The 10,790-nt window shown below is 42.2% G+C and overlaps 1 pseudogene; it reads left to right on the top strand.

The window, feature by feature from the left end:
- Window positions 1-9,418: 9,418 nt before the first annotated feature.
- LOC101106062 (large ribosomal subunit protein uL14-like) lies at window positions 9,419-9,941 on the top strand (annotated as a pseudogene).
- The last annotated feature ends 849 nt before the right edge of the window (window positions 9,942-10,790 follow it).

The raw sequence follows: 10,790 nt of genomic DNA, 5'->3' as shown, positions 1-10,790 counted from the left end.
CCTAAATATGCGAGCATCGGATTTCCTTTTACAGATGGTGATTTCCAAAACCAGGTTAAGTAATTTTCCTCCAAACTCCACAGTAACAGGAAGCAGAGTGAAGAAGTGAATTTTAATTTTTTTGACTTCAGGGCCAGGGCACTTAAAGACCCACCTGATCAGTGGCCTTAGAATTAATTTTCAGGAAGTAAAGGATATTAAACACCAATTCAAATTCTTCATTCTCAGAGAAAAGGGACCCTCCTTGTAGTGGGTCCTTCTGCTCTAAACTGCCCTTTTGAGAAGTGGCAACTCTGATATACAGTTTCAGCCCAGCTCATCTGCCTTCAGGAACATTTGTCCATAGATACAGTTGAGAAGATGGGGCTGAAATGAAGTGTCGCTTTGCTTTGGAGGGCCGTATTCTGTGTCAGAGAAAAGGGTCTTATATTTTGCATTGAGTCCACAGCAGGCTCAGGAGGAAGCGTTTTCTCCTCTCACAGTTGCAAATGCTCTACCCAAATGCAGGCATGTAAATAACCAGAATAACTAGAGTCAAACTCAGGCCTCCAGGGAGGGAATTCATAAGCACTGCGCAAAGTGGTTTATAAATGTCATGTTATTATTTCTTAAAATGGGTTAGGCAGGTGTTTATCCACGCTTTTTTATAGACCAAAATGATTCTGCATTCTCGAATCTTTCTCCCGTAGACTGGAAATGGTTACAGGCTGTCTCCAAAGGAGAAAATGAATGCATAAAAGCACATGGTGTGTTAGAGCTGGCAGGAGCCTCAGAGTTCAGCTCACCCAGCCATCGTGCTGCGGCCAGGAGAGCTGGTGACTTGCCTCGGGACACATCCTGGACGCATCAATAGATGAGCTCTGCCGGAAACCCAGCTCTGCTGCTCTCAATCCAGGATGACTTTTATCACACCCTGGGGGGAAGCAATGTTAATTCAGGGAAGCAAGAGTCAGTGTGTCATAGACTGACTTGGAATGCTAATGCAAAGTCAATATGCCATGATGTTTTTTAAAAGAGTATGTATAAAGATTTTTATATAAACAATGCAAGGTGATTTTTTTAATTTAAAAATATAGATAAGGAAAATATGAATGGATGGGGAAAAAACAATCATCTTACCACCAGAGACAGTCACTGATTAAACCTTAGTATCCATGCCTCTGGACATTTCGATGCTTGTGTGTGCTTATAAAGTGATTCGCTTACACACATGGGACCACGCTATAAACATTCTTTGATAACCAGCTTAATAGCATATTTCAGACATCTTTCCAAGCGGATGTATCTTCATTTATGTTATTTTTTATGGCTGACTAGCAGTCCCTGGCATGACTACATAATTTATTAAGTCAGTTCCCTAAGGTAAGACTCTGACATTTTTTCACTAACAAAAGCAACAAAAACATGATAACTAAATGGGCTCAACCCCCTGCCAGTGCTGTTTCCTCAGGGCTGTGTCTGCATAGACAAGTTACTAACCTCCCAGCCACTTCCTCTATCGGCCGTCACGCCTCTCTCGCAGGGGATGTGCGGTGTCTTAGTGGAGGGAACACAGCCAACACGTTAGTTGCTTTAGTCCTTATTATTTAGTTGTATGGAATGTTATTATTACTAACAAAAATCTTTTTGAAAATTTATTTTATTGAGGTATAATTGATTACAATGCAGTGCTGAATTCTGCTGTACAGCGTAGTGATTCAGTTATGCTTATACTTAGTCTTTTTATATTCTTTTCCATTATGGTTTGTCATAGAATATAAAATACAGTTCCTTTGTGATGCAGTAGGACCTTGTTATTTATCCATCCTCTATATAATAGTTTGCATCTGCTAATTCCAAACTCCCAGTCCATCCCTCCCTCACCTCCCCCATCTCTTGCCAACCACAAATCTGTTCTTTATGTCTGTAACTGTGCTTTTGTTTCATAGATATGTTCATTTCTGCTATATTTTAGATTCCATATGTAAGTGATATCATATGATATTTGTCTTTTTTTTTTTTTTTACTTATTTCAGTTCAGTTCAGTTCAGTTGCTCAGTCGTGTCCGACTCTTTGCAACCCCATGAATCGCAGCACGCCAGGCCTCCCTGTTCATCACCATCTCCTGGAGTTCACTCAGACTCACGTCCATCAAGTCCGTGATGCCATCCAGCCATCTCATCCTCGGTCGTCCCCTTCTCCTCCTGTCCCCAATGCCTCCCAGCATCAGAGTCTTTTCCAATGAGTCAACTCTTCCCATGAGGTGGCCAAAGTACTGGAGTTTCAGCTTTAGCATCAGTCCTTCCAAAGAAATCCCAGGGTTGATCTCCAGAATGAACTGGTTGGATCTCCTTGCAGTCCCAGGGACCCTCAAGAGTCTTCTCCAACACCACAGTTCAAACGCATCAATTCTTCAGCGCTCAGCCTTCTTCACAGTCCAACTCTCTCATCCATACATGACCACAGGAAAAACCATAGCCTTGACTAGACAGACCTTAGTCGACAAAGTAATGTCTCGGCTTGTTTCATTTAGTATAATATCTCTAGGTCCCTCCACGGTGCTGCAAATGGCATTCTTTCATTTTTCACGGCTGAGTAGTATTCTATTGTATAATACATATGTACCACATCTTTATCCATTCATCTCTTGATGGACATTTAGGTTGTTACCATGTCCTGGCTATTGTGAATAGTGCTGGTATGAACATTGGGTGCATGTATCCATTTGTCTGGATATATGCCTAGGAGAGGGATTGCTAGATCATATGAAAACTCTATTTTTAGTTTTTGAAGAACCTCCATACTGTTTTCCACAGTGGCTACACAAATTTACATTCCCACCAACAATATAGGAAGGTTATAAAAATCTTTCTAGCTAGATTTTTGTTCATACTCTCAATTATTTCCTGAAAGTGAGTCTTAGAAATTGCATGACTAAATAAAAAAAATATTAATAGATTTTTGCATTTAATGCCAATTGCCCTCTTAAAAGACTGTACCTATTTACTTTTATGTGAAAAAAAAAGTGCTCATTACCTCATATCTTTTCCACAGCAGTCATTATGATTTTTTAAAATAATTTTTACCAAATTGAGTGGTTATAAATCTAGATCATTACTGTTTCAATTTTATTTCTTTGTGTGTTGAGAAGTTAAACAGTTTCCATCTGTATTTTGGACATTACATCTCTCTTCCTTTCCTTCTCTCTCCTTTTTTTTTCCCTTCATTTTTTAACTTGTCTCTGACACAGTTTGATCTCTCTGAAATTGGTCATAAGGTTCAATTAGCAGCTGCTTTAGCCCTTTGGATAAGGGGAAAAAAAAGTCCACTGGACTGTTATAAACACCACGAGGACAGAGATGTGGACTGTTTTCCTTCCTGCTATCAATCTCCATAATGCTTGGTTGTGAAATGTTCCCAGTAAACCCTGATGGAATGGCTGAATGAATGGACGCCTGGATGATGGGTGGAAGACTGTAAGAACTGTTCCCTAGAGCAGCCTGCAGCAACTGTTATGGCCTAGGTGCCAGGTGTTCCAAGCCTTCCCTTCAATTCATTTAAAGAATGATACCCAAGCTGGAGTCGCCCCTCTCACTACCAGAAACTCCTTCCCATCCCTTTGGGAGAGTTATCTTGTTATGAGATCACATATATCACCAAGCACACAAGCAACTCAGATTCAGTTTATCGGAGGAGGAGAGCCTGAGTAAGCAGTAAGTATTCATCAGATAGCTGATCTTACCTTTCATTTTCATCAATAAATCTATATTGTGAGTTTACCAAGTGAAGAAACAAGGGCCCAAGGAGAAACAAATATAGGAAGAACATGGGCGGGGGTGGGGGGGACAAGCTGTGATGCTGTCCCCATCCTCAAGGACAGGAGTCCATCCAAGTATTACAGCAGCCAGCAGGTAAGTAACTGTGGTAACACAGCTGAAAATGATGGAACACAACCTTGATCTGAAGGGGGCAGTTACTCCACTGCTCTAGCCCATTGCTGCTATACCAAGAATGTGGGTGTAGAGTTGCCAGAATCTGGAATGTGGTGTGAAATAGCCTGATTGAATGTTGGTTTAGTTTTGCAACCATTATGTAGGGCCAACAAAAGGTTAGATCTGTCATTTGTTGGCAACCTACACCTAGGAAACTGTTCAACTTCAGCTTCTCAGTGTTACTCGTCAGGACATAGACTTGGATTACCATGATGTTGAATGGTTTGCCTTGGAAATGAACAGAGATCATTCTGTCATTTTGACATTGCATCCAAGTGCTGCATTTTGGACTCTTTTGTTGACTGTGATGGCTACTCTATTTCTTCTGAGGGATTCGTGCCCGCAGTAGTAGATATAATGGTCATCTGAGTTAAATTCACCCATTCCAGTCCATTTTAGTTCGCTGATTCCTAGAATGTCAACATTCACTCTTGCCATCTCTTGTTTGACCACTTCCAATTTGCCTTAATTCATGGACCTGACATTCCAGGTTCCTATGCAATATTGCTCTTTACAGCATCGGACCTTGCTTCTATCACCAGTCACATCCACAACTGGATGTCGTTTTTGCTTTGGCTCCATCCCTTCATTCTTTCCGGAGTTATTTCTCCACTGATCTCCAGTAGCATATGCCAAAGCCTTTGACTGTGTGGATCATGATAAACTGGAAAATTCTGAAAGAGATAGGAATACCAGACCATCTGACCTGCCTCTTATGAAACCTGTATGCAGGTCAAGAAGTAACAGTTAGAATTGGACATGGAACAACAGACTGGTTCCAAATAGTAAAAGGAGTACGTCAAGGCTATATATTGTCACCCTGCTCATTTAATTTATATGCAGAGTACATCATAAGAAATGCTGGGCTGGAGGAAGCACAAGCTGGAATCAAGATTGCCAGGAGAAACGTCAATAACGTCAGATATGCAGACGTTACCACCCTTATGGCAGAAAATGAAGAACGAAAGAGCCTCTTGATGAAAGTGAAAGAGGAGAGTGAAAACGCTGGCTTAAAGCTCAGCATTCAGAAAACTAAGATCATGGCACCTGGCCCCAACACTTCATGGCAAATAGATGGGGAAACAGTGGAAACAGTGGAAACAGTGGCTGACTTTATTTTGGGGGGCTCCAAAATCACTGCAGATGGTGACTGCAGCCATGAAATTAAAAGATGCTTACTCGTTGGAAGGAAAGTTATGACCAACCTAGATAACATATTCAAAAGCAGAGACATTACTTTGTCAACAAAGTCCGTCTACTCAAGGCTATGGTTTTTCCAGTGGGTGTACGGATGTGAGAGTTGGACTATAAAGAAAGCTGAGCACAGAAGAATTGATGCTTTTGAATTGTGGTGTTGGAGAAGACTCTTGAGAGTCCCTTGTTCTGCAAGGAGATCCAACCAGTCCGTCCTAAAGGAAATCAGTTCTGGGTGTTCACTGGAAGGACTGATGTTGAAGCAGAAACTCTAATACTTTGGGCACCTGATGCGAAGAGCTGACTCATTTGAAAACACCCTGATGCTGGGAAAGATTGAAGGCAGGAGGAAAAGGGGACGACAGAGGATGAGATGATTAGATGGCATCACCAACTCAATGAACATGGGTTTGTGTGAACTCTGGGAGTTGGTGATGGACAGGGAGGCCTGGTGTGCTGGGGTTCATGGGGTCGCAGAAGGTTGGACACGACTAAGCGACTGAACTGAACTGACTGACTGACCCAGGAAACTGACGACTCAGAAAATAAAGCAGCCATGCTACAAATGAGGGGTACAGGTGGTAAAGAGAAGAGGATGCCAGGGAAGGAGCAGTGCTTATGGGAGAGGCAGCTGAAGGCAGAAGGAAGGCAGGGACCTCATTCTGTAGGGCAGATGTTCAGAGAGGTTGAAGGACCATTGAATGAATCCCTCAGTCTTTCAAAAGCTATAACCAACAAAGAACTGGAGTGCAGGGCATAGATGCTGAGTTAGGCAGAATGCATTAGGCCAAGTGGGTCTATAACTATTGTGAATATAGGAGCTGGCAAATTCAGTAAGACCTTACAGGGCTACAGTTTGGGGAAGTTGGCAAGCCCCAGTCTCCGCAGGATGGAAAATCCTCTCCAACCTCCACCGAATCACAGGTCCACCTCTTATCCTATTTTTTCACCCTGAAAGTCACCCAGGATACTGCCAATTTTGGACACCCACAGGTAGGGATACCAGGGCAGCCTCAACCAGCCTCACAAAAATCAGAAGACTCGCGAGCCTGACATTGCAGAATTTATACCAGGAGGCTCCCATGTTAAAAGCTGCTGCCCATCCTCTCCCCCTTTAAACAGCAAGCTCGTGTATGATGTTCTATTTTTTGGTTTGAAAATGCTCCAGCTGAGTACTTGCATGGTTACCATGGCAACTATCAGGTAGCATCGTCTTGTGCCTGAAGCTGAGACTGCCAGCAAGAAAGCCAATACAGTAGTATATTGTTTCTTCCTGGACTAATCTTTTAAACTGTAGCCTATAGAGTTCCCATAATATATTCAATCAGAAGCTTGAGTGGTTTATTGAATTTAATGCGTCATGGCTCTCCTTTGACAGTGCAATCCATTCAGTAGTGGGCCTTTATTTTGAATTTTCTCCTTGGCAGTGAAAAGTGCAGAGCTTATTGTGGTGCACGTTTTGTGATTTCGGAGATTTTAAGAAAGAAAACGGATTTGTACACACAGACACTGTCTTTTTAATCTCACACTAGTTGAAGAATTATTTATCTTATTTTGACTGGACCCAGGTGGGCTATTTGCCAAACATCTGATTTCTAGCTATCGTATATATCACCAGGGAAGAGCTAATATATTTCTGTGATTGGTGAACCCTCTAAAGAGATAAGTAAACGTCAGCTGGTTCAGTCAAACAGTGGCTGTCAATTCCAAGTCCTCCAGGGTGTACCCTCCATCCATTTCCTAAGAGAGAGGCCATGTTCCCCACCTCCCCACCCCAGCCTCCTGGGTGTGAGAGAGAGGTAAGGTAAGCAGAGCGTGTGACCACACTTACTGTGGAAGGGCCAGCATAGTAAGACATCATGATTGGAAGTGCTCTTTCGGGTCAAAAACATGGGAGGCTCCATTGTTTCAGAAACTTCCAGAGTAGATCAAAGACTAGACTAGAAGATTTAATGAGTTGCTGTGCACTTGTGCTCAGACCTTTAAAAGTCCGAGAGAAATGTGTGTAAACACTGAAATCCCTTTTTGTGTTATGCTTCTTTGAGTGTGAAACCACTCAGGATGGGATTGGACTCCATGGACATGGCTTGGTACATATTACAATTTTTTATTGAAATTTTACATGTTTCTAATAAGTTAATAGTGTTATCAAATTGCTGTGCTTAGTTGCTCAATTGTGTCAGACCCTTTGCGACCCCATGGACTGTAGCACACCAGGCTTCCCTGTCCATGGGATTCCCCAGGCAAGAATACTGGAGTGGGTTGCCATTCCCTTCTCCAGGGGATCTTCCTAACCCAGGGATCAAACCTGCATCTCCTGCTTTGCAGGCAGATTCTTTACCATCTGAGCCACCAAGGGAGCCCATCAAACTACCGACTAATTATAAAATCTTTAATATTAGGATTTCATTCAGTGGATGTTAGCTGAACACCTACACTGTTTTAATTTTTTTTTTAATTGAGAGGCACAAACACTTCCATCATTGATCCAAGCATGAAACTTTTTGGTAGTTTATTATTTACTTACTTACTAATACCTTACAAACTCCCATGCACCCATCATCCTCTAGTCACAGTTCTAGGTGTTGTGGGAAGTACAGAGATGAAGGAAACAGGTCACACCTTTCAAGATGTGAAATTTGATGTGAGAGGTATGATAATTTGGTGTGATAGGCTGATAGCAGCTTCCAAAGACATGTCCAAATTGTGCTCCTGAGAACCTGTGACTATCATTTCATTTAGAAAAAAATAAAGTCTTTGCAAATATAATTATGATAAGGATCTAAAAATGAGTAGATAACTGAAGTCTCTATTGTTGTCATTGCTGTTCAGTCTCTAAGTCGTGTCCAACTCTTTGTGACTCCGTGGACTACAGCACGCCTGTCTTCCCTGTCCTCCACTGTCTCACGGAATTTGCTCAAATTCATTTCCATTGAGTCAGTGATGCTGTCTAACCATCTCATCCTCTGCCACCCTCTTCTCCTTTTGCCTTCAATCCTTCCCAGCATCAGGGTGTTTTCCAATGAGTTGGATATTCACATCAGGTGGTCAAAGTACTGGAGCATCAGCATCGTTCCTTCCAATGAATATTCAGGACTGATTTCCTTTAGGATGGACTGATTTGATCTCCTTGCAGGCCAAGGGACTCTCAAGAGTCTTCTCCAGCACCACAATTCCAAACCATCAATTCTTTAGCACTCAGCTTATTTTATGGTCCAAATCTCACATCCATACATGACTACTGGAAAAACCATAGCTTTGACTATACAGACCTTTGTCAGCAAAGTGATATCTCTGCTTTTTAACACTCTAAGTTTGTCATAGTTTTTCTTCCAAGGAGCAAGCATCTTTTAATTTCATGGCTGCTGTGCCCATCCACAGTGATTTTGGAGCCCAAGAAAATAAAGTCTGTCACTGTTTCCACTAGAATTCTCTGAGTGGACCCTAAATATCATCAGAGCGAGAAGGAGCTTTGTCTCAGCCAAACAGAAGATAAGGCAATGTGAAGACAGACACAGAAATTTGAGTGATGTCTGTACAAGCCCAATGAACACCAAGAAATTCCAGCAGACATCAGAGGCTGGAAGAGGCATGGAGAAAATTCTCCTCTAGAACCTCCAGCAGAAGCATTGCCCTACTGCTCCCTTGGCTTCAGACTTCTGGGTTCCAGAACTGCGGGAGAATACATTTCTGTTGTTTCAAGCCAGCATGGTTGTGATAATCTGTTACAGCAGCTACAGGAAACTAATACATTTGGTATGATATATGAGGCATGCATATGAGCAGCTATAAGGGCAGCAACTATAATGACTAGCATTTACCAAACACCTCTATGCTAAGCATTTCATGTGCATTATTTCTTTAGTTCTCCAAACAATACTGTGGGGCAGGGACCATAATCACCTCCATTTTATATATGAGGTAATTGAGTCTCAGTATGTTAGAAAACCATCCCAAAGTCTTTGATCAAATTAGGGACATTCAAGAGATTCAAACACTAACTCCTGAAAAATACACCAACTCACCCCTTAGGTAATAAAAACATACTCACACAACCTGATCTCTAAAGTACAGATCATCTATGTGTGTTGAAATCAAGGCTGCTTCTTTCTAGACTTTCTAATAGAAAAATTCTGAATAGTTTAACAGAAGCCTCACTTTTATCTACCCTTTGGGCCTTTATACTGGTACTCTAAGCCATACTGCATGTACCCAATGAGAAAATTGCTTTTTATCTCTTTCTGGCATTCAAGATGTCAAAGTAGGGGCATGGTAAGTTCTCTGGTGCAAAATTCCAGATTTTCTTGTCTCTTCCAGTTGGAGCCATGACCAACCACGCTGGCAACACAGGAGCCAAAAATTTGTATATCATCTCTGTGAAAGGGAACAAGGGACGACTAAAGAGACTTCCTGCTGCTGGTGTGGGTGACATGGGGATGGCCACAGTGAATAAAGGCAAACCAGAGCTCAGAAAGAAGGTACATCCAGCAGTGGTAATTCAACAATGAAAGTCATACCAGAGAAAAGACCATGTGTTTCTTCATTTTGAAGATAACACAGGAATCGTACATAGTAAACAATAAGGGAGAGATGAAAGGTTCTGCTATCACAGGACCAGACGCAGAAGAGTGTGCAGACTTGTGGCCCGAGATCGCATCCAGCACTGACGGTGCTGAAAGATTCTTCAGTGTATTTGTAAAAACAATTAAAAATGATGTGCTTCCTGCCCGCACCCAACCAAAAAGACAAGAAGAGAAAATAGCTATGTTTGTCTAACTCAAAAATGTGTAAAATACCTTCTGGAAACATGGAGTCAACCAGTTTTGCTAAAGCAAAGCTGTTTATATCAGAGTCACAAGAAAGGAAAGCCGAACTTTTTTCCAAGTCCAAAGACTGCAGAGAACACAGGAAATCAGACCTGGATTTGATCCAGTCAGAAGTTGGTGGAGATGACTAGGAAAGAATATTCAGATTCGTGACCAGGGGTCAGGGGTGACTTTTAACCTACAGGGTTTGAGTGAGGATAATGGCAGTGGAGGGACTTAAGGAAGAACTGGGAGACATGGAAACAGAAGCAGCTGAAATAAGCTTCTCCCTGGAGGTGCCTGGCAGCAGAAGAAAGAAGACAAACAGAATGAGGGTGAGGGGGCAAGTGGGTATCAGAGGGTCAAGCCTCTCCTCTGCAGGAGAGAACTGGTGAGGGAGGGCCCGAAAGAGACCGGAAAGGAAGACAGCGATTTCTTTTAGCCCAGGGTGTAAGCCAAGTCCAGCAAGACCAATGATGCTGAAGAAGCTGAAGTTGAATGGTTCTATGAAGACCTACAAGACCTTTTAGAACTAACACCCCCCAAAAATGTATTTTTCATTATAGGGGACTGGAATGCAAAAGTAGGAAGTCAAGAAACACCTGGGGTAACAGGCAAATTTGGCCTTGGAGTACAGAATGAAGCAGGGCAAAGGCTAATAGAATTCTGCCAAGAGACCACACAGGTCATAGCAAACACTCTCTTCCAACAACGCAAGAGAAGACTCTACACATGGGCATCACCAGATGGTCAACACCGAAATCAGATTGATCATATTCTTTGCAGCCAGAGATGGAGAAGCTCTATACAGTCAGCAAAA

Source organism: Ovis aries, chromosome 2, assembly GCF_016772045.2.
Source record: "Ovis aries strain OAR_USU_Benz2616 breed Rambouillet chromosome 2, ARS-UI_Ramb_v3.0, whole genome shotgun sequence".
Taxonomy (NCBI): Eukaryota; Metazoa; Chordata; class Mammalia; order Artiodactyla; family Bovidae; genus Ovis; species Ovis aries.
Note: the sequence above shows the minus strand (reverse complement) of the source record. Positions and strands in the feature narration are given on the sequence as shown.